The sequence below is a fragment of the Myotis daubentonii genome, chromosome X (genome assembly GCF_963259705.1).
Source record: "Myotis daubentonii chromosome X, mMyoDau2.1, whole genome shotgun sequence".
Classification (NCBI taxonomy): Eukaryota; Metazoa; Chordata; class Mammalia; order Chiroptera; family Vespertilionidae; genus Myotis; species Myotis daubentonii.
In genome coordinates this window covers 133,858,399-133,877,372 of record NC_081861.1, presented here as the reverse complement: position 1 = coordinate 133,877,372, position 18,974 = coordinate 133,858,399, and the positions used below count along the sequence as shown (strand labels likewise).

General features: G+C 39.0%; 1 protein-coding gene and 1 pseudogene across 2 annotated transcripts in view; both read right to left on the bottom strand.

Annotated features, from left to right (window-relative positions):
* GPM6B (glycoprotein M6B) overlaps positions 1–18,974 on the bottom strand; it is a 142,741-nt gene that overhangs the window by 47,374 nt on the left and 76,393 nt on the right. The gene's annotated exons all lie outside the window — the stretch shown is intronic.
* LOC132224685 (ferritin heavy chain A-like) lies at positions 2,695–3,719 on the bottom strand (annotated as a pseudogene).

Below are 18,974 nucleotides of genomic sequence, written 5' to 3'. Positions count from 1 at the left end.
GTTGTGGGAGGCGGTGGCCAGTGTTGACCTATGCTGCCATCTTGTTCCTCCTCAAATGATATATTTTATCTGCTCTAACTGATGTTTGAATACCCTGGGATGCATGCCACTGTGCTCCTTGCATTCTTTAGAGCAAGATGCCAGCACCTCTTTCTTTGGAAGTATGTGGTACAATGAACTTTTTCTCAGCTTTGATCCTACTAACCTGTGTCCTTTAAGCTCTCAAAGCAGTTACACTAAACTTATCTTCATATTGCTAAAAGCACAAAGAAAATGGAAACCAGTAAAACCATTACAAAAATATTTTATAATAAAATTTAGACCCTGTTACTCACTTGGAAATATATTTTAGAAATGAAACGGATAAAACAGTGTTATTCAATAGAATATACAAAAATTGAGTTTCACACAGAAATCTGACAGAAAGAGAGCTTTAAGATTGGTTAAGATCTCCTCATGGATTGGGGAGTATAATTTTTAGTACAACTGTAACAATATAGTTATGTACCTTTTATGATAAAAATAGGCTATTGATAGGCTAGGATAGAAGGACTATGATATTTGTCAGCCCTCAAACTGCCAGAGTAGATTGAGGTAATTTAGGTGAGCACATGGCTGTTACCTTCTTTTTCCTCTACTCTAGATGTTACCTTCCTAACACTACCTACTCAGATGAAGGACACTGTCATCCCAGACAAGTAATCTCACACCAAGTGATCTCAATAAACACACGCAAGTCTGAAAACCATTGATTTACAGAAGAGTATGATTATCCAACATTTAGCTTGACAGAATATCTGAGAGTCACCAATACATAGCTTGACAGAGTATTTGAAATTTACTTTCTGACATTAGAACACCTGCTCTTGTTAGCTCAGGAAAACCCCCAGGATTTGTAGATACATAATTCAAAAGCCCTCAGATGAAAGTCTATGGAAAACCAATGCCTCGTTGGGTCACCTGCTGGGTGGGCCAGGGTTGGTATAAAATATGAATTGCACAAAAATGTGAGCTATTTCATTTAATCTACTGATGATAAAAATTTACACTAAAAAGAATAAAAAACCACATACTTTTAAATACATTCACATTTACTCAAATGGAATATTTTATTCAATTTCCTCTTCTGTTTATTTACTGGGATGGAAATTAGGAGAAGTGGGATGAAGTCATTTAGATCCTTTATTCCACTAAAACAGTCAGTGGGCTTTGAAAATTGAAACCATTGGGACAACTTGAAATAACCATCCCTGCCAGGTCAGACACAAAGTATCTTAGTACATAGAAAAGGCAAACCAGTGAAGAGTAAATCTTGGCAGTCTCACTGAAATATACCAATAATATTTTACATTCCTCATTCACATATGATATCTTCATATTGGGGAATCTACAGATTCAGAGCACCTCAAAGGAAAAGGTAAAATCTGAGGGACGGCCTCTGTATGGTCTCTGACCTCATCAATGGACACGGGAATGAAGCCAACCATCTGTAGGTATACACAGCCATATCTGTGACTTAATTTGTGTTTGTCACGACTAAATGGGAAAGTTGACACATTTGCTGGATGTAAGTTTGTCTTCAGGCCCAAATAATGGATAGCAGGATCCTGAGAGAACTTTTGGCATGACTGCACACCTGCTACAGATAATCACTGTGAAGGTGGAGAGATGCTGGGAACTGAGACCAAACCTGTTGTAGCCCTAGCCAGTTAGGCTCAGTGGATAGAGCATCACCCTGTGGACTGAAGGGTCCTGGGTTTATTTCCAGTCAAGGGCACGTGCCCAGGTTGTAGGATCGATCCCCAGCGTGCAGGAGGCAGCTGATCAATGATGTTTCTATCTCTCTCCCTCTCCTTTCCTCTCTGAAATCAATAAAAATATTTTTTTTAAAAAACCAAACCTGTTCTAAATTTCTAGAAGAGATTTTTCAACAGATCACCCATGACTACCATTAATAGGAAACTAATATATAGAAGCCAACCTAGGTTCTTGAAGAACAAGTAACACCAAACTAACTTGATTTTTTTCTATTTAAATATTTAATTTGTGAACTTATCATACTTAAATAACAGTAAATTAGAAAAAATAGCTTTCCCCCCACAAACATTTTATGAATCAATTTTATTCAAACCTTTCTCTTGCATCTTCAACATTGTTCATTCAACCAATCAGAATCTTTGTCGTCATTAGAACTCAACTTGGAGTCTAGTTTCCCAGAGCCTATTAGCTTTGCTTTCTTCTGAGCTGACATCCACCACTTCTGAAAAGTCTATGCTGAGGTCTGGCCAGCAGACAAGTACCCACTCACAAGGCTCTTAACTTTAGATGGGTCAGGTAATTTCAGTTTCTTCTAAATTGTATAGTATTCATAAATTTACATCAATGGCATAGTGTATTGGCAAAATGAATATATATATATATATATATATATATAAAATTTAAGATAGGATCACCAAACCAGGTGAATTTCATCTACACTGACCTTGCAAGCCACTTAATAAAACCCTTCCCATTTTTTTCCTTTTATAATGCAAAAAAGAGATTTATTTGTACACAAACCAGTGAAGGAGAGCAATCTTCTGTCAAGTGGAGGAAATTAAGATTCTCAAGTAGCTGATTTTTGAATCTACTATAATGAGAAGACTTTCTTTGCTGCCTTTAGATGTTTAGATGTTAGGTCTATTTACCTAACATTTAACCAGGCTTTTTTAATGGGTCTTCCTCCTCCTGGGCCTGATTTTCTCATTCCTTGTGATATCCTAGCTGGCATTGCAGGTAGTTTGTACTCTTCTGTTCCTCCAGGTACTTTCCCATGAACCACAAGACATCATATTCATTGTTGGAAGAAGCGATGGTCTTCGGGTCTAGCAGGAGCTTGCTTAAGTGGTTCTCCAATTCCAGGGCAGACTCTAGAGCAGTGGTTCTCAACCTTGGCTGCACATTAGAATCACCTGGGAATCTTTTTAAAATCCTGACTTCTGGGCCTCATCCTCCGGAAATTCTGTTTCTTTGTTACTCATGTTGTGGCCTGACCCCATAACAAAGAAACAGAATTTCTGGAGGATGAGGCCCAGAAATCAGGATTTTAAAAAGATTCCCAGGTGATTCTAATGTGCAGCCAAGGTTGAGAACCACTGCTTTAGAGCTTGTCTGCCGGTTCCCCAGTTATCTATCCCAGACCACTTAATCACTAGAAGGCAGATTTTACTCTCACATCCTCTTAGATATCTTAGGAATTGCTTTCCATGTTCCTTCTTCACCTCAGCTTGGTTTTAAAAGAATGTGGCAAAAAGAGGTTCTCCTGGGACTTCAATGTAATAACAGGCCACCTATATATATAAAAGCCTAATATGCAAATTGTCCCCTCAGGAGTTCAACCAGGAGACTGGGAGTTCGATTGCTTGCTATGACATGCACTGACCACCTGGGGGTGGCGTGAAATGAAGGAAGGCCCTGGCTGGCAGCCAGCAGCTGGGAAAGGGATGCCCCGGCCAGCAGCTGGAAGGCCCCAATTGGCCTTGATTGTTGGCCAGGCCTAGGGACCCTACCCATGCACGAATTTCATGCACTGGGCCTCTAGTAGATAAATAAGCATCACTGATGTGCAGCTCATAAGAATGCACGTGATTAAGAGCAACGCTACACTAATCAGAGAGGAGGTGCTTGGCTGCCACCTCAGCTTTAGAGAACACCAGGCATAAACAGTGCTCCCTCCCCATATTTTTGGGACTAAGATAATGTAAGGTTGGCAACAAGTTAGTACACTTTAAAACACTGCATTCATTCTGTGCTTTCAACCTACCCACAACTTCAGGTCACTTACACACTCAAGTGGAATCAGAATGGCCTAATGTGCTTTCAAAGTGGTTATTAAATGGTAGATGTCAATGCAGAGAAGGTTTCTAGTGTTATGCCACTGGGCTTTGTACTTGGTCTGTGCCATGGAGATGGCAATGTCACACAGGGCTCAGAGGGCAGGCCACTGACATTCATTTTACCACCTAGGCATTCAACGTGAAATCACTGGACTCAAGTCACCTAGAATTTTTTCACAGAAATGACAATGAGAAGAATTTTGTTTAATTCTTCCCCGATTTTCTGGCTCTCCTTAAAGTAAACGTTATGTGCACACAGCATTCTAAAAGCAGGAAGAAAAATTTTAAGCCATCTAGCTCTTCTTTCCTTTTCTAGTCTGTAATCAGGAAAGACAGGATTAAAGATTCATATTTGTTGACTCACAGCCAAACGTGCTCTTGTTTTTGCCTGATGTATAGTTATCAAAGTAAATATTCTGTTAGGTTGTGGCCCAAATGCCAAATCTGCAATGCACACACCAGACACAAAATATACATCATATCTTTGCAAAAACACATTCATGTATTTTACAAAATACCTTTTAAAAGTTCAATCGTATTGGGCCAAGACAGAGTATAATAGAGAAGACAACATAAATCTTTGGAAATCAATGCTTGTTAACGTCAATTTATCATTTTAATGAAAAGCCTCTGATAAGCCATGCCATTGGATTAAGTGAGCTAATGCATGCCATGGGCTTTGCACAAGACCTAGGAACACTCCATAAAAAGTAGTTGTTCTGATTAATAGGTGAGGCTGGAGTGGGGTTGGAAAGGCCTTTTCACAAAGGCAATAAAGCTCCAGGATGGAGCTTGTCAACCAGCCCTGGACAGAGCATAATGGATGGACAATGGTCACCTGCTCCACCCACTCTCAGGGGCAACCTAGGATTACTAGCAATCGGCTCTCAAGCCGAGTTCCCACTCATTCTTGCCCACTTGGGAAAGCAGATCAAACTGCAAGGGAGAGACATTTATAAAAGCAAAAAGGAAATCAGTGCACATCTTGCTTCATTCTTAGTAAGAGATTCTAAGTTCTCACTAATTGTACCACACGAGTGTGATACGTTCCACAGCTGAGAATGGCTGTTTTGGGGGAATAGAAAATGCCTCTAAGCACTTAAAATGACAAAGCATTAAAAGAATCCAAGCTGTTGTTATTATAGTGCCAAAGAGGAAATGCAATAACAGAGAAAAACAAGGAAATTCCTGATTTGAGCTAATTCTTCAATTCCCGAAGCTAAATATGAGTTTGTAGCTTTTTAAAAAAAGTGCCTGCCTGACCCTACGGGTTGCATATAAAGGATAAATTGAACAAGGCATGGTGATATAAAACGAAACTCAAATGTATTACATAGAAAATCTAAATATGTTTATTTTTAATTGGCCATCCTGACAATTAGCTTGTTTAAAATGTCAAAAATCTTGTTTTGAGGGATTTGCTGTGCAACCTTTTCTTCTGCTCTGTCAATTTCATGGGTGAAAGTGGCAGGTAATTCGTCACGTTCACACCAAATAGTTGATCAGTCAATATGTTAATTATCCAGTATATTTACTTCTTTTTAAAAAGTAATTTGATAATTTTCACTAATTACTGCCAACCTTAGTGGAAGATTGAAAAGAAATGAGCTACACATTTCAAGCATGTTAACCCCATACTTATTTTAATATATGCAATGGGGGGAAAGATAAATTATTACATAGTTTAATCTGCCCATGATTACTTTTATCATTGTGAATAAAAAGCAATTAGTCTATTTGCTGTGATGCATCCCAGTGAGACTGCCCTAAGCATTCTCTAAAAGCTCTGCCTAAAATTGTAACCGTGGAGCTATCAGCCAGAACATTTCTATTGCGTTATTTTTGCCCTCTTCTTCCTCACCCATCAAAAATTCAGAACTCATTATTTCTGGATTCAAAACATATTAAGGCTAACAGTTGGAAATACACAGAAAGTGACAAAGGCCAATTCTTTCCTTTTTAAATATCTGTAATTTACTGCTAGCAACACCTAAGACAAGTTATAAATATTTCAAATCTTAATAATATCGTTATTTTCTTGACACATGTTAACAAGCGCCAGCCATGTGGCAGGGATGTGCCAGGCACTAGGGATCTAAGAAGAGAGTGGAGATGCTTTCTCATTCGAGGATCCAAGGTGCTCTTGGGAGCAGAGGGACTCCAACATTCACTTCTGATTCAGCAAATCTTTACCTGTCCCCTCGTGCAGAGGGCACTGTCATGGCAGCTGGAACCACAGAGTACTGATCCCACCAGAATGGACAGTCCCTGAGTGTAAGCTCCACATCTGATTCATTCCTCGATGCTGGCCTACCTCCTGGCGCAGGGCAAGTGTTACAGGTTTTGTTGACTGGCCACCAACAAGGATCTGGTCCTCAGTCTCCTTGAACTCATACAACCCATGGAGGATGGCGGAGCCACGGGGGCAGAGACGGAGCAAAGCTGAAGTTGGGGGGAGAATGGCAGATAAGGGCTGTGGCTGCCTGTGGCAAGGAAGGCCTCTAGCCCAGTGGTTCTCAACCTCCTGGCCCTTTAAATATAGCTCCTCATGTTGTGACCCAACCATCAAATTATTTTCGTTGCTACTTCATGACTGTCATGTTGCTACTGTTATGAATCGTCATGTAAATATCTGATCTTCAGGATGGTCTTAGGTGACCCCTGTGAAAAGGTCGTTCGACCGCCAAAGGGGTCGCGACCCACAGGTTGAGAACCACTGCTCTAGAAGAATCATTCTCTGAATGGGGTCCTGAGGGATAAGGAGCGGACTTGACTTCCTGTGATACTTTAAGAAATTTCATAGTTTCTTGGAGAGTATTAAACCACACTGCAAAGACTAGGAGTTTAAGATTTGACCCAGCTTTTCCAGGAAAGTGAGTCACTAAACTCCTATGTCCAATCCTCACCTTTACTGCTGGATAGTATTTAGTCAATCCAGTTTAAAGTGACAGGGAAGATTAACTGATAATGTAGTAAAGTGGTGAGAACAGTTCCTGGCCACTATAGTAAGTGTTAACTATTATGGTAATGTAGATAAAGGCTAGCCATTTTTATGCAAGACTGTTTCCAAGTTGTAGCACCATTATCAGCAGTCAGCCTGAACCATCAAGAACTCTGAGAGAGTTTTACACATCACTGAGTTTCAAATCAGGGGCAAGACGTCTCGCTTTTGGCGTTTGCTAAACTCCCAGTTTCATTCAACTTTTATATGTTGAGAGTGAAATGTATAAGTGCATGATCACTGCTACATGTGAAAAATGCTCAACAATGTGATGTACTAGCTTTCAGCTCCTGGAGGTAAGAGCAGTGCAGCAGCTCACAGGTCTGACAAAGCTGGCTCAGAAACACACGCAAGACCTAACTCAGAATGACGTGGCTCTAAACGTTGGCTCATGCCATCAGTTGAGGTTAAATAAACGAACAAATAAACGAACAAATAAAATGTCTTAAATCATTGCTGTGCGATCTCTGCAAGTTTGCATGAGACAAGTCTTGGGCTTGCCACCAGGAGCAGTTGGCACTTTAAGTCACTAAAATAGATGGCTGATCGCTTCTTCACTACGAGAACCTTGAGCTGCTATGATTTCAATTAGAAAAATAGATGAATGGTAGCTGTTTATAACGTGTGGGTTTTTTTAACGCTAAAGCATGCTTACCATATTAGTGAACAGAGCCCAGGCCTTAATTTAAGGTAGAAACAAATCCACAGTCTCAGTCAGTACCTACATGCATCTGCCACTTGAGCTACTTCTTTGTCGAGGTGAATGAACCAGCTATAATCCTAGTTTCTATCCAAAGAAGTTCTATGAATTCCATTTTTACTGCGCAAAGGCTTACCATGTTTTAACTTTTGTAAGTTTATCAAAAAGAGAAAAAGTACACAATGTTTTTGTTTTAAATAAGCACATTAGAGACTATCGCAATAAAGACATCCTGTATTGCTTCACACCTAAAGCATACTACAGTCCGCCCTCTGTATCCGTGGGTTTTGCATCTCTAGGGTTTGCATCCGCAGATCCAACCAACTGCAGATAAAATATATTTGGGGGGAAAAAATCTCAGGAAATTCCAAAAAGCAAAACTTGAATTTTCCACGTGCCGAGCACTACACTGAATCCATGGAAACGAAATGGTTTGTAGGCATATCCTGCTGTAGCCTAAATACAGTCCATCCTCAGGGCACTGGTTCCATGACCCTCCCCCGAAACAAAATCTGAGGATCTCAACAAGGTTATGCACTAGCTTTCAGTATAGTATTTTTATAGAACCTATGTCGCACACCCTCCTGTATACTTTAAATCATTTCTAGGTGACATAGAATGCCTAATAAAATGTCAATTCTATGTAAGTAGGTATTGTTTAGGGATCAATTTTCTGGATTTTTTTTTCTTGAATATTTTTGACCCAGGTTTGGTTGAATCCCAAAATGCACAACGCAGGAATACAGAGGGCCAACTCTATGGGTTTTATGTAAATACTTGAGCATCGTCAGATTTTGGCATCCACAAGGAGGGTCCTGGAGCCAATTCCCCAAGGATACCGAGGGACTATTGCACCATTATTATTTACTGAGTACCCAACACAAACCTAGAATTCAATTAACATTCATTTTATAGCTTCACACGGTGGTATACAATTCACTTTCATGAGCTATATAGAATACACTACAAGTATACATGACAAATATACAAATTGCCTCCAATGAGTCATGTGAAATTTCAATTTGGAAGTACTTATGCAGGTCTTAATAGCTCTTTGGTAATACACGCATTATTCTTCAGTTATAAAATTCACACATTTAAAAAAACTAACTGAGCTAAAATGTGCCCAGAAGGAATTAAATCAATGCACTTTCCTGCATAAAAATCAGCCAGTCAGAGCAGGAAGGAAAACGTGTTTTTCCTATGGTCGACTGTAGGATTCTGCGCCCAATACTGACTAAATTTGCCACATAAAAATTCAAGCTTGACGCATAAAAATCTAGCTACACATTTAGTTATCCAAGGACAGAGCCAACTGAATAAGCTGAAGATTTGAGAAAAATAAACACAACCCAAATTGTATTAAATTGTGAGAAGACAGGGCTTTGAAAGCACAAGTATGTAGATAACCGTTCAATCATGGCCTAGGCATCATCAAGCTTTTGCTGCCATTTCAAAACACCGATTTCTTTTTTCTTGGCTATGCCTTGTCTAGGAGGAAGGCCCCAACCTCCACCCTCAGTCCCTGCATAATTTCCCTACCCTGACACATTTCATAATTTTAATCACACAGCCTTCCTGTGATGGGGGCAGCCCGAGTCCCTGTAGAACGCGGCTGTCTAGCATAGATGACAAGAGGAGGTGCCTGAAGGGAGGGCAGAGCAAACCCATGAGAAACCACTCAGCTCTAGGCAGCCCACAGACTCAAGGGGCTTCGCTGGGTGACTGCAGTTGTCACCCTATTCATCTCCTTTCTCCCTGCACAATAGGGTGCCCGGAGCCCTGCAAAAAGCCGTCTTCTCTCTTTATCATCATTCATATCTTAGCTATGACAGGCCGGGGGGGAAAAAAAAGACTCAGAGGGGAAATGTGCCTCAAATTAGCATATTTCTCCCCTCCACACAATGAAGGCTTTTGAGCTTCAGCTTTTTAAAAGCAGGGGAGAGAGAGGAGGAGGGAAAGGCAGGGCTGCTCTTAGCAACAGTGTCTGAATGTAATGATTTGCCTCCCTCAAAGCGGCTTATGTTTTTCAATTTTCTTAAAGCAAGCCTCCTCTCGAATGGACTCAACATTTATTAGAAAATATTTATTGGGTCACTGTCTAATAAACATCCTCCCTCTTGTCACTAAACTGCAATTAAACTCTTTGATTAAAAAAATAATTACAAACCCTAAACTCTTCCTCCAATCTTGTGATGGAGCGTGACAGCTACCTTCCTCCTGGAGAAATTGACAAAATGAAGAAATCCAGTTATTGGAACTACTTATTCAGGGAAGTCCTCGGAGGGAACACATTTGCCATGTTTATTTATACGTTTCCACTCTTCGGAAATTAAAAAAAGGGCTGAAAGGTAACATGTATGCTTCGATTACCCTGAGAATGACTGTGCGATGCAAGCCATCACTGACGTCACCTTTCCTCAGAGGCTGTCCCTGTCACCATCATCTTTGCTCAAGGAGAGTCCTAAAGCTGCAACAGGCACAGGCTGACACACCAGACTGGAATGTTTGAAAGGTCATAAAAACATCCATCTAGTAAATATGTAAGGGGTCAGCAGAAGAAATGATTTGTGTTCCATGCCACTAAATATTAATTCTCCAAAAGACTGAGTCTCAATTTGAGGGGGAGAAATGAAGATTTCTGGGGCTCCACTGAATTCTTTGAAAGGGCTCTGCCCTTGAACAGTAACTCAAGACCATCATGGATGCTTACAATGACACCCTTCTTAACACGGCCCCAGTGCCTTCATCATGGCCCAGGCACATTGGTTTTCAGGGCCTCCAGGAAAGACAGGCCCAGGAGATTCCGAATGTCAGAGCTCTCCCAAGGGCCACGATGGAGCCAGGGGCCAGCTCAGCTCAGCTTGGTTCTGGAAGGCGGCCCATGCTAGAAGGCCCCTGAAAATGATGTCGGGGCCATCTGCTTTTTTTTTTAAAAATATATTTTATTGATTTTTTACAGAGAGGAAGGGAGAGAGATAGAGAGTTAGAAACATCGATGAGAGAGAAACATCGATCAGCCGCCTCCTGCACATCTCCTACTGGGGATATGCCCGCAACCCAGGTACATGCCCTTGACCGGAATCGAACCTGGGACCTTTCAGTCCGCAGGCCGACGCTCTATCCACTGAGCCAAACCGGTTTCGGCCATCTGCTTTGCTTCCCAACTATGCCTCTGCAGAGCCAGACTCCCGCCTTTATTAAATGCCTCGACATAGCCCCCTCCCCCAGGCCCAGGTCCCCCTGACAGGGATCAAAGTTCATCATTGTGTGTGTGAGATCTAACTTCTACCTCTCTGGACATCCATGTCTACATCTGTATAATGTTCATAATAGATTCCCACAACACCATGTTGTTTGGAACGGTCATTGAAATTCTATAAAACCCCTCTATACACCATATACATTCTCTCTCTCAAAAACATATTAGCTGGTTATGACTTTTCCACATTGGATTATTTGGATTACTTACCAGATGTGTGTGTGTGTGTGCGTGTGTGTGTGCGTGTATGTGTGCGTGTGTGTGTGTGTGTGTGTGTGTGTGTGTGTGTGTGAGAGAGAGAGAGAGAGAGAGAGAGAGAGAGAGAGAGAGAGGTCCAAATTTCTCCTTGGTCCTTTATCCAATCTCTCTTTACCTCAGACTTGGATGGTAGCAACAGCTGTCTAACTGGTTATTAATCTTCACAATCTCCCATCTCAAATTCCAGATCAAAGTATGTCTGTTCTAAATTAACACTTTCATTGAGTTGTTCCTGCAATCTACAATGCAACCCCTGCCTACTCGCTTAGGTTGACTCTCAGACTCATGTGATCACCTTCCTCCAAACAGAGTTATCCATGCTCACCCGCCATGCCCCTCTTGGTTACTCACAAGTACTGTACCTCTTGCCTCTGCCTCTTGGACCAGTTTCCTTCTCACTCTTCCCTCTCCCCTTCCACTTGTGCTAATTCTATTCATTTTCAAGGCATAATTCAAAGGCTACAGCTTATGGGGAACCCCCCCCCCACAATGATGAAGTTCTGACCACATCTCAGGTCTATGCTCCCCAATGTATCACATTATGACATTCTATCTTTTTCTCCAAAGCATCCATGTATTTATTTAAGTCTTACATTCCAAAAACACTTTGACCTCTGATGGGACAAGGACTATATATGTTACTTCTCTGGTGCCATGCCAAAACACTTAGCCTAACTTTAGAAAAATGTTGTCACACTCAATGAGAACTCACTGATTTTTCAAATAATAATTATCAGATTATTTGCAATGCTTATGTCCTATGGCTTTTAAAGTAGGAGTATACTTTTTCTATCTGAAACAAATAAAAAATGGACCACATAGTACCATCTCTTTAAAGAAATAGGTAAATAAATAGCACTTCATTACCAGAGATAAAAAATTTGGCAAAGTATATTGTAAAGTGTAAATTTACATATTTAACATATTACATTGGTAGGGCTCAATATGTAGACACACCAAGTGGTTTTAAATTTCCACCTACAGTTTGTGAAGCCCAGGGGCTCAAAATGACCTCGATGTTGAACAGGAGGCACATCCATCTGCCAGCAGTAATTGTTTTATTGACCTGATTAACGAACAACTATTTCCATGGTCAAAAAGACCTACCCAAACCCATCAGCCTTAGGCACACAATAGCAGTAATTAGACATGCATATTTGTCTAATTAAAATGAGTCAACAGGCAGAACATAAAATATTATTAATATTTATTCAACATATTTCTTTCACTGGTATGATTAAGCCATTAAAAAAAGTACCCTATAATTCACTCATTTAATGTGTATAATTCAATGGTTTTTAGATTATTCCTCCCTTTTCACTTGTTCAAATTCAATGGTTGCAACTGTCACCACAATCTAATTTGGAACATTTTGGTCATTCCTAAAAGAAATTTTGATCACATTAGCAGTCAATCCCCACTCCTCTCTATCCTACCCAACACCCAGCTCTGGTTCTAAGCAGCCATTAATCTACTTTCTCTATAAGCTTGGCTGTTCTGGACATATGTTTTCAGGGGTCATTCATGTTGTAGCATGTGTCGGAATTTTATTTTATTTTTTATTTTATTTTTTCCCATCACCATTTATCCTCACTATATCCTCTTCCACCTTCTTCCACCCCTTCCCTTGGCAATCACCACACTGTTGTTTATGTCCATGAGTTCTTTCTTTTTTTGCTCAATCCCTCCTCCACCATCACCCCCACAACATCTCTCAATTGATGAATAAGATTCTATGGAATGATATACTCCATTTCATTTATCCATTCATGAGCTTATGGACATTTGGGTTGTTTCTACTTTTTGGCTATTATGAATAATGCTGCTATGAACATTGGTGTACCAGTTTTTTTGCATGGACATAAGTTTTCATTTCTCTTGGGTATATATCTAAATGTAGAATTGCCGGGTCATATGGTAACTCTGTTTAAACATTTGAGGAACTGCCAGACTACTTTCCAAAGCAGCTGCACCATTTTACACTGCCACTTGCAATGTGTGAGAGTTTCATTCTTTCCCACATCCTCACCAACACTTGCTTTATCTTTTTTATTCTAGTCATTCTAGTGGTGTGAGTGGCATTTCACTGTGGTTTTGATTTGCATTTCCATAGTAACTAATAATGTCGAACATCTTCTCAAGTGCTTATTGTTCATTTTTGCATCCTTTTTTTGAGAAATGACTATGAAATCCTTTGTATATTTTTATTTAGGTTATCTTTTTATGATTGAGTTGTAAGATTTTATTAAAAATATACTAGTACTCTGGATACAAGTCCCTAAGATATATGATTTTAAAATATTGCCTTCCATTCTGTTAGTTGTCTTTTCACTTCTTGATGGTATCCTTTGTGGAACAAAAGTTTTTCATTTGGATAAAGTCCAATTTATCTACTTTTTCTTTTTCATTTGTTGCTTGTACTTTGGATGTTGCATCTAAGAAACCATTGTCTAACCAAAGTCATGGAGATTTACTCCCATATTTTCTTCTAACAGTTTTATAATACTAGCTTTTACATTTAGGTGTAGGATCCATTTTAAGTTAATTTTTTGTGAATGGTGCGAGGTAGGGATCCAACTTCATTCCTTTGCATCTGGATATTCAGTTGTCCCAGTATATCTATCTTAATCCATTTCATCTGCTATAACAAACTACCATAGACTAGTTGGCTTAAACAACAAACATTTATCTCTCACAGTTCTGGAGCCTGGAAAGTTTAACATGAAGGCACCTGCAGATTCTGTGTCTTCTGAGGTTTCATTTCCTGGTTTATAGACAGCCAACTTCTCCCTGTGTCCTCATGTGGCAGAAGGAGTGAGGGAGCTCTCTGGAGCCTCTTTTATAATGGCACTAATCCCATTCATGAGGGTTCCACCTTCATGACCTAATCACCTTCCAAAAACCCCACCTCCAATTACCATCATATTGGGGATTATGTTTCAGCATATATTCAGTCTATAGCAGTACCCTTGTTGAAAACCAGTTGACCACAAATAAAAGGGTTATTCTGGATTCTTATTTCTGTTCTATCAATCTATATGTCTACTTTTATGCCAGTATCACACTGTATTGATTACTGTAGCTTTTTAGTTTTGGCAATTTGGGGGTTCTCACATTCCATTTGATAAAATTCTATTTTAACACAAATCTTGGTTATATCAGAAGTGACTGGAAAAATCTAATTTTACATCTGACTGATGCTCATTAGATGGCAAAAAGTTTTAGTGCCTTAATCTTATGATAGTTAAAAGGTGCTTTAATTTCATACACAGCCTATGAAAGTCAAAGATCCTATTTTATAAGTTCATCATCTTAATATATTTAGAGTTATTTGAACAAATAGCATTACAATTATTGTTTCAGTTGGTTCTAAGAAGATGATTGCCAAACCTTGGACACAGAGAGACTTGGAGTCCAAGAAACTGGAGAATGTCATTCTCCCGGTCAATACTGGGATCTAGAAGGATTTCCAAACTTATAGAATTTGCAAAATATTTCATGGTTTGGTCTACAGGTACAGATGGTTCCCCTTAGAGCCTACCAACATATTTCCTAGTGTCTGGCCCATCTAGAGTTCTTGAACCATTCTTTATCACTGACTATATACTGTGAAAAAAATTAAGAAAACACGCCCAGCCAGCATGGCTCAGTCATTGAGCATCTACCTATGACCCAGGAGGTCGTGGTTTGATTCCAAGTCAGTGCACGTGCCCAGGTTGTGGGCTCCCCAGTGTGTGTGTGTGTGTGTGTGTGGGGGGGGGGTGCGTCATGCAGGAGGCAGCCAATCAATGATTCTTTCTCATTACTGATGTTTCTATCCCTCTCTCCTCTCCTCTCTGAAATCAATAAAAATATTTTTTTAAAAATAAGAAAACAAAAGAGGCAACACATTGTCTTTAATATGAAGTAAGGCCAAGAAAGCTGTGATATACCTTGCCTTACTTACTTATCTTCTAACATTTGCCAGAATGTTTTCTTTTCTACAGTGGAAATTTAAGCACCGGAAAACCTTCTAGCTCTTTCAGTATTTATTTAGGATAGACTGCCATTTTCTATCTCACAGAATTTTATTCATTTATATGAAATGGCCTTGCATCTAACCTATTCCAACAGCCTCTTCCAAAAACAAAAGGCTTCTTATATACATAGATTTTATTTTTCCATACTAGAGTAAGTTAAGGGTAAAAATTCTCTCTCCTCTGATATACTTGTATTTATATACTATTAAAAGTTATTTAGCTTTCAGCTTGACACTATATATCTATAAATTCATTTTTAGGATTTTGTTTAAATCTTTAGCATTTTCCACTTCTCTGGGATGTTTTAGCTTCTCAAGACCAAGGACAACCAGCAACTTTGCAAGGACACTTTTTCTTAGCAGGTATTGAATTTTCAGCTACATATTCTTTAAGGGGTGTATACCCACACATAACCTGGTGCAACCTCCAAGTCAATGAACCTCATTATGCATTTTCTCTGAAACTTCGCATTCTCCATGAAGGAAGTTGTGTCCTGAGGATTCTTCCCAAGCCACGAAGGGGCACTGTGCACAAAGTGGTGGGTTCTTCGTCTCAGAGAGAATGAATGGGGAGCCCAATTCCCATAAAAGAGCGCCAAAAATCCTGATCTCCACCCTCCATGCCTTTCTCCCTTTCTCATTTTCCATCTTTCCCTTCCTCTGCCATTTGGCTGCCTCCTTGTAACATTTAAGCCTCGGATTTTTACACCTGAACATGTTTCTTTCCATACTTGCATTTTCTCTATGGAATTTTGAGTTTCCACACATCTAGCAATCGCATCTCTTAGTCACCCCCAGAATACCTGGATTCATTTGTCTAATTCTGATCTGTGTCCCTGGACACTACTATCCATGTTCCCAGGCCCTCCTTGCACCAAAACACAGGCTCTTACAAAATCTACTACTCATGAAAAGGCTGTCTTACACTCAATGTAAGCTCATATTTTTGTTTTCTTGTTCCACATAGTAAAGTGTAAAGAAACCTACTCTGACCTACCAGAACAATATAGACTTCTTCTCTCTCCCACCCATCTTTTTTAAAACTAACTTTGCCTTCTTTGACTAATCATCTTTCCTAGTGCTGATCTGCACTTTTTAGGTAATTGTCAGTACTGTGATGGACCACCAAAAATTGCTCATTTCTTGCCTTCATCAGATGCATGTATGATAAGGGTCAGTGCTTTCTATGAACTACACCAATGAGACTACTACTAATGAACAGAGACAAGCAGATGGCTTGGTTGTCCTGTCAATATGTCTATTTGTATTGAGCTTTCCACCCAGTTCTTGTCAAATTTCCATATATTAAATATATACACATGGTACTATAAATCCCCAATCCCCAAATCAGTAATGATATAAAGATGAGACTTTATGAAACTGTGTGAGATGAAGAAAAATACCATCTTATACATCTATAAGTATCTTTACACATGAGTTGCTGCCATAGTTCTCAGTGTTGAATAGAAGAATTTGGTAGAAAATCAGGTAAGAAAACAACACAGCAATTTTTTAAAATCCAAATTATTTTCAATATAAATATTCACAGACTAACTTTTAATATTTACCAATGTGTTTCTCTCTCAAAGTCTACTTAAACAAATAAGGTTTCATGTTCTTTATGGATTTCAGTATGTTATTTCTAAATACCCCCTCTAAACTCTAAAGCAATATTAACCCCACCTGTACTTTTGCATGGTTTGAATATGTGAATTATGATTCCATTCAACCTCCTCAACATCACTCAAACCCTCATAATATCCATTTCTTTATAGAAAATGGAAGTGTTTGCCAATCCGTTAGCCCCTCAGCTTTAAGTGGATTAATGCTGGTGCATTAGAAAATGGCTCCTACATATTACATCAAATGAGTAATTTCAATATTGGACTTTATAATAAAGCCAAAAAGGCCCTTCAAATTACAGCTTTTACAAAAGCTGAATAGCAGGGTTCTTTTCCAAGCAACTTTACAAATGCTGTGATTTAAAGATTAATTGATTTTTAAATTACCTGTTATTTCTTTAATTCTATTTGTTTCAAGATAGAGAAGGTGAACTATAGAGTAAACACCTACATGTTCTTTCCACAGTCTAAGCCTGGAACTACATGAATTTCCAGTGGCCATTATAATGATATTAAGGGAGCTATCAAAAACATGAACTAAGGATTTCAAACATTTTTCCGGTTTACTCAGACAACTGCCCCACCTCATAAATATTCTTCACTGGCAAAACTGCATGTGAGAATGAGATGCCACTCACACAAACTGGAATGGCCATAATTCAATAGATAATAACAAGTGTTGATAAGGATATGAAAACACTGGAACACTCGTACATTGCCTGCTGGCAGGAATGTAAAATGGTGCAGCCCCTTTGGGAAACAACGCAAAAGTTTCTCAAAAAGTTAAACAATTATCATATGACAATTCCACTCCTAGGTATATACCCAAAAGAAATGCAAAATGTATGTATACATAAAAACTTATACATGAAAGTTCATAGCAGCATTAGTCATAATGGCCAAAAAAGCAAACACCTCAAGCATCTATCAACTGGTTAATGGATAAACAAAATCTGGTTCATTCATATAGTGGAATATTATTTGGCAATATAAACAAAGTACAGACACATGCTACAACACGTAAGAACCTCAAAAACTTATGCTGAGTGAAAAAGCAGACATAAAAGAATATATATTAGACCATTTATATCGAAAATGTTCAGAAAAGGTAAACAGAGACAGAGTCAATTAGTGGTTCCTAGGGAACCTGGGATTGAGAATGGGAATAGGCAATAGCTATAAATAAGCTTAAGGGACCTTATTGGGCATGGCAACGTTCTGAAATTGGATTGTGGTGATGGATATATAACTCGGTAAATTTACTAAAAATAATTTGTCTTCAAAACGGGTGAACTTTATGGCGTGTAAATTATACCTTAACACAGTTGTTTAAAAAAATAGATGTGGGAGAAATAGCCAGGAAGCAGGTACAGTCATTCAAGTCAGAGATGATGGTGGCCTGGACCAGATAGGACAGAAATTAGAAAAAGGTGGTATGATTCAAAGAAGCTGGGAAGACAGAACTGTCAGGATTTCCGTTATGCTCTTCCTTACTTTAGCATTCTGTGAACTCTTACAGCACCAACGCTCTGTCCCATTCATTTGGACATAATCACATACTGCCTGACATTATCAGTTGATTGTGTTGTGCATATTGTCATTGCTCCGGGCTGGATTGTACATGAGTATACCATAAATACTCATGAACAAATGAATGGTGAGACAATTGGATATAATCAGCTCCATGCTGAATATCATTGATTATTTGGGATTATATTAACAGTCATCATAATGTTCAGACACTAAAACTAGCAATTACCTTCACAAAGGAGTTGCTAAAGTCATCCACACAATAGTAGAGTAAAAAATCAATTTTTAGAAAATAACCACCAAAATTGATATAAAAAGGTAACAGAAGACAGAATCAGAAAGTCAGCCAAAAGCAGCATTTGCAATATATATATATATATTTTGGGGGGAGGAATAAAAATATAGAAATACTTTGAAGAACATGTTTGTCTTCTTAAGAGTCTGTCCATTTACTAATTCAAGTCTTAAGCCCATGTAGTGCAGTGTACGGAACTGGGTCCAGGATATAGAAGTCCTGACCTTGGTTGAACCACTCATGTGAGTTTGGGCAGCTTCCTTGGGAAAAGAAAAGAGAACACTAAACATCTTTCACAAAGTCTATGGAAGACGTCAATGAAATTATGTGTAGCCTTTAGGACATGCAATGAATTAAAGTATTACTGTTTTTATTGCAATCACTTAAAATATTTGTAGTAACCTATTTTACAA